This window comes from Anomaloglossus baeobatrachus, chromosome 6, assembly GCF_048569485.1.
Source record: "Anomaloglossus baeobatrachus isolate aAnoBae1 chromosome 6, aAnoBae1.hap1, whole genome shotgun sequence".
NCBI classification, from domain to species: Eukaryota; Metazoa; Chordata; class Amphibia; order Anura; family Aromobatidae; genus Anomaloglossus; species Anomaloglossus baeobatrachus.
Genome location: NC_134358.1, coordinates 18,155,920 through 18,160,922, shown reverse-complemented (window position 1 = coordinate 18,160,922; position 5,003 = coordinate 18,155,920). Strand labels below are relative to the sequence as shown.

Below are 5,003 nucleotides of genomic sequence, written 5' to 3'. Positions count from 1 at the left end.
CAGCGTCTAAGGCCAAGTCACCGCGGGACCTGTCGCCCAGAGTACCAGCAGTGGGCAATGTTCAACAGGTCTCGCGGGGCCCGACCCGTGCGCCGGAGCTCGCAGCAGCGCCGTACTGGGACAGGGAGCCGGTACCGTTGGGCCTGGAAATCGGTGAACAAGAAAGGAAGAAGGCGGAGTTGGTGGCCCATGCAATCCGGGAAAAAGAGAACCTCCGTCAGGCAACTTTCCGTGTCCGGGGCCCGCTGTACGAAGGGCAGGTGAGGCGGTTTGATGTCCGCCGGGGCTATGGATTTATATATGAACCGGGCCTGGAGGCTGAGGTGTTTATAGCCTGGCGGGATGTGAATGCTCACCTGCCAGAGGAGCATCCCGGTCGTAATTTGATGCCGGGCGACATAGTGCAGTACACCCGGCACTGTGGGGAGAGGGGGTGGTTCGCGCTGGATGCTAAGTTAAGGGGCAGCCAGGAGTCCCGTGTGAGCGCCGCGCCCCCTCCCTCGGGTGTTGTCGAGGACTCAGAATGATGGCAACGGAGCACCATTGCACCATCCCCGTTGGGACCACCAGTCAGTATATTTACAAGTTTGAAAAGTTTTGCAAAAATTAAAAATTGATTACCGTGAAAGTAACCTGATTGTCTACCTTGATTGGAAACCGTCCATTGCCGGCACCGTTGTCCCCGTGGGGACCGCTTGAAAAGTTGTTTTGCATAGAAACTTCTATGGACAAGCCCGAGATCTTGCAGGGCAACCACGAACGTTAAGTGGCTTGTAAATAAAAATCTGTTGTTGCAGCTGACCGTTACCGCCTCCGGAGAGGCAGGTTGGAGGGAGGGCCCGCAGTGGAGCAGGCTGGGGCCCAGCCACCACAGGAACCAGTGGCTACCCTCTGGAGGGGAAGGACAGATCCCGCTCGGGTAACTGGTTCAGGACTGGGGTAAAGGGGTGCTGCCTGAGTTTTAGGGGCAGCATCAGGGCCAGGTTACTTGGGTGGGAGAGAGCGGCAGTAACAACCGTTTAAAACCGTTAGCAACGTTTAAGTACCGAACCACCCGATGTGGGATGATGTTATAACTTGTATTATGTTACCTTTTAGCTTTTTCAGAAAATAAAACCGGTGTTGGACGGGCAGCCCGCGGACGGTCTGCATTTTGCTAAGGGGGAATGTGACGCCCTGGGCAAGCCAAGGGTCACAAGTCATAACACCACCACACCCTACACCCCAGTTAGGAACACCAAGGCTAACCTAAAATCCTTGTTGCCTTCCTCCAGGGGCTGATGTCCACACCAGGGGGTGGGCCAGGCGGTTAGCTCCGCCCACCGAGGAGTTCACAGCCCTGGAGGCGGGAAAACCAGGCAGAGGAGTTGAGGAGATGAGTTAAGGAGGAGGAAGTAGAAGGAAGTGGTAAAGGAGGACAGTGAGAGTAGTGACAGAAAAGTGACAGTTTGTAAAGCCTGAAGCTGGTCCGGGTGTGTGCCCCGGACTGAGACAGCAAGGTCAGCAGACGGCGGTGACTGTCTGCAGGAGCGGCTGACCGGAGGTTGCCAAAAGGACCGCGGACGGGTGGTGGCCCGGCGGTACCGGAGCGGTATACAAAGTGAAGCCAGCACCAGTGGCAGGGGCCTTTCGGATCCCGGCAAGGCTAGGAGTCGCCGTGAATTTGCCAAATCCGTTAGTGAAGGGGACCTCTGGGTCTCCCAACAGCCAAGTCCCGATTGAAGGCAACAGTCGAACCGTTGGAGAGAGACACCGCCACCGCCAGGGCACCAGTTTCTCAGGGCCAGCGCCTGCGGGCAAAGTAGGGCTCCTCCGGCCCATATCCAAGCCGGGGAGCGGGTTACCGGTGGGAACCCATCGTTATCATCATCATCTCAGGTGCAGGAAAAGGGACCGTTACCGTCAACTACTGGGGAACAGCAAGTGCAGCCGTCCGTGGGAACCGTCTTTCCAGCCGTGTGTTTTACCAAGAACTGTGTCCCTGTCTCAGGCTGAGTGAGTACCACAGCGCCGCAGGGCACAGCGCTGCCCCCGCGTCCCTGCACCCCACCAAGCCCTGCACCGGCCCCGCCATCCCTAATCACCCACCTCATCACTGGGCCCCGGGACAACTACCCCCTACCCACGGAGGGGAGAACCAACAACTTTGCTGCTCCCTGTCACCGCTCCCGGGATCCCCATACAGAGCAGCGGTGGTGTCAACACAATCACCACAACCGTGGGTGGCGTCACGGACAATAAACAATCCCAAATACCAATCCCCTTTCACTCACGGGCGAGGAGCGCCGCTCGAGTCCCCGGAATCCGGCCCATCGCTCGAGCCACCGAGCAGCAGCAGCAGGCCGCAGCAGCCGCAGCGGCAGCCGGACCCGAGCAAGTGGGAGAGCGCGGCGTCCCCTCCTCCGCCCGCGACATTTTACTCACTGTTCAGTTCAATTCGGCCGCGGACTGGTTGCCCACGGCGTGCCAGGATCCGCTGTCAGGGGCCGCTGCCGATCCTGGGTAGTTCAGAGGTCAATACCGGTGCACCCCTCCTGTGTCTCTTTCCTGACTGTCTTCTTAGCCTTGACTGTTTTAGCTGAGCTGGTCTTGGCCTCTACCACAGGGCCTGTACAAAGGGGGCTAACCGCAGATGTATCTTGCCCCCTTCACCGGGGATCTGTGGCAGGTTGTGGCCCTGGGCGCTTGCAACCACCCTAGGCCTTCGGTGTTACTTTTGAGGAATTGTCTTTCTTCCCTCTGTCTGGGGATCATCCCCGAATGCAGCCAGATCCCTCCACCCGATCTTCCAGTGGAACAGGCCACGAGCCAATATGCCCTTCCGTGGCCCTGGAATCCTTTCTTTCTTTCGGTGTCACCTGGGCCTACCTAGACCCCAGGATCTCCACCAGGAACTTCCTTCTGTCACTCTCTCCTGAGGTAACTACCTCCCTCTCTCACTCTAGACTTTACTCCTCTGCTCCTACTGACAGACTGACTGAACTTGAACTTCCTGGTTCCCTCATCTACTCTCTCTTTCTGACTCCTCCCACACACCCACTGACTAGGCCCCACCCACACTATTGGGACCAGAAATGGGACTTACGGCCCCATGAATACATCTATGGGGGTTGCTGCCACTATCCCTGACGCAGTGTATGCCTACCAATTGGTGTGTGCAAGTTTAGTCTGTGGACCGGCATATGACCTCATTCTTACCCAGGATGGGACATCACACCTCTGGCTGAGGTGCAATATCTCTGTGGCGACGGAAGCCTCAGGGGCGCCACACAACACCAAGGGCACGGATCCATGCGTGCTCCCTCCAAGCTGCAGCGGTGCTCAGAATTCTGGTTTACAAGCTGTCGGTGTTGTTATTCCCAGACTGAATACACTGAAAAGACCCTCTTCCTATCACCAACGGCATCCCCCTTTCTGCAACATCCCAATGGGCCCCGGGGCACAAACCCCCTACCCACGGAGGGTTTAAATATCCTGCTGCTATACCACCGCCACCGGGCTCACCAACAGCAGCGGTGGTATTCCACATTACCACGCACCGTGGGTGGCGTCACGAACTTCTAACTTACCTGTATATATACCCCCTTCTTTAAACTCTAGTGTACGCGCGAACCCCCGGGTCCGGAGACCCCTCGAGCCACCGCGGCTGTGCATCCGAGCGTCTCGGCCGCTGGCACGGGGGTGGTACATTAATAGGAGTTGAGATGAGGAGACAGAAGCCGAATAGCAGAGACAGGAGCTAAGCAGCAAAGCCAGAATCCAAGCAATGGAGACAAAAGCCGAGAAGTAGAGACAGATGTCAAGCAGCCTAGCCAGAAGTCAAGCAGTGGAGACAGGAGCCGAGCAGCGGATTCTGGAGCCAAGCAGCGGAGACAGGAGGCAATTAGCAGAGAAAAGAGTTGAGTAACAGAGACAGAAGCAAAACAGTTGAGCAGCAGAGAGAGGAGCTGAGTAGTGGAGACCTGAGCCGAGCAGCAGAGACAGGAGCCAAACAGCAGAGACAGGAGCCGAGCAGCAGAGACAGGAGCCGAGCATCAAACACAGAAGCTGAGAAGCAGGGACAGGAGTAGAGAAATGAAGACAGGAGCCGATGCTCCGTCATCTCCCACAATGCATTGCTGTCATCTAATATGCAGATACTATGGAAATGCTCCACAGCGATATCCAGCCGTGATCGGAGCCAAAGATTCAGAGCAATTATCTCCTGATATTTCTCACATTGATTTTCACATTTCCCTGAATAATAAATAATGAAATATTAATAATCTCCGTAACTTCACTTGTGACTGCAGAGTCGTCCATAAATGGGATCCGGTGATCACAGATCTCCTGCCCAGATGATCCTCAGTGGTCTGGGGTGCCGGCTTCAAACCTGCAGCTGTCTAGGGACAGAGTGGTTCAATTCCACCTTCTGGGTGCTCCGTGTCTCTGTCTCACATTTTGGGCAGAGTCTTTCATTATGGTGGAATATCAAGAATTAACCTTTTATGACCAATGACAAAAATGTAAGCTATGGTCGAATGTCGATTCCTGCAGCACAATGTAGTTTTTTCGTCAGACTGATCCAGGGGTGGGATTCAGCTGGACCCGGTTCTTAGGTTGTTACAATTAAAACCAAGTCACAGAAATGGCAAGAAGAAGAAGAAGATCCTCGATCCGGTGCTGTCTCCACTTCTACTTCCTCTCATTTGCTCTGATCTATGCTTCCCAGCTCTTTAGCTCCTGTCTCCACTTCTTTGCTCCTGTCTCCGCTCTTTGGCTCCTGTCTCCACTCTTTGGCTCCTGTCTCTGCTCCTTGGCTCCTGTTTTTGCTGCTTGGCTTCTTTCTCCACTCCTTGACTCCTGTCTCCTGCTCAGCTCCTTGCTCTGCTCCTGTCTCCTCTGATTAGCTTCTTGCTCCTCTGTCCCTACTGATGTGTCACTGCTACTTGGCTCCTCTCTCCACTCTTCGATTCCTGTCTCGAGTGCTCGGCTCCTGTCTCCGCTCCTGGGCTCCTGACACC

The 5,003-nt window shown here is 55.5% G+C and overlaps 1 non-coding gene across 1 annotated transcript; it reads left to right on the top strand.

Annotated features, from left to right (window-relative positions):
- Window positions 1-4,331: 4,331 nt before the first annotated feature.
- TRNASTOP-UCA (transfer RNA opal suppressor (anticodon UCA)) lies at window positions 4,332-4,418 on the top strand. Its single transcript has one exon. It is a non-coding gene; the product is annotated as a tRNA-Sec (tRNA).
- Window positions 4,419-5,003: the final 585 nt, after the last annotated feature.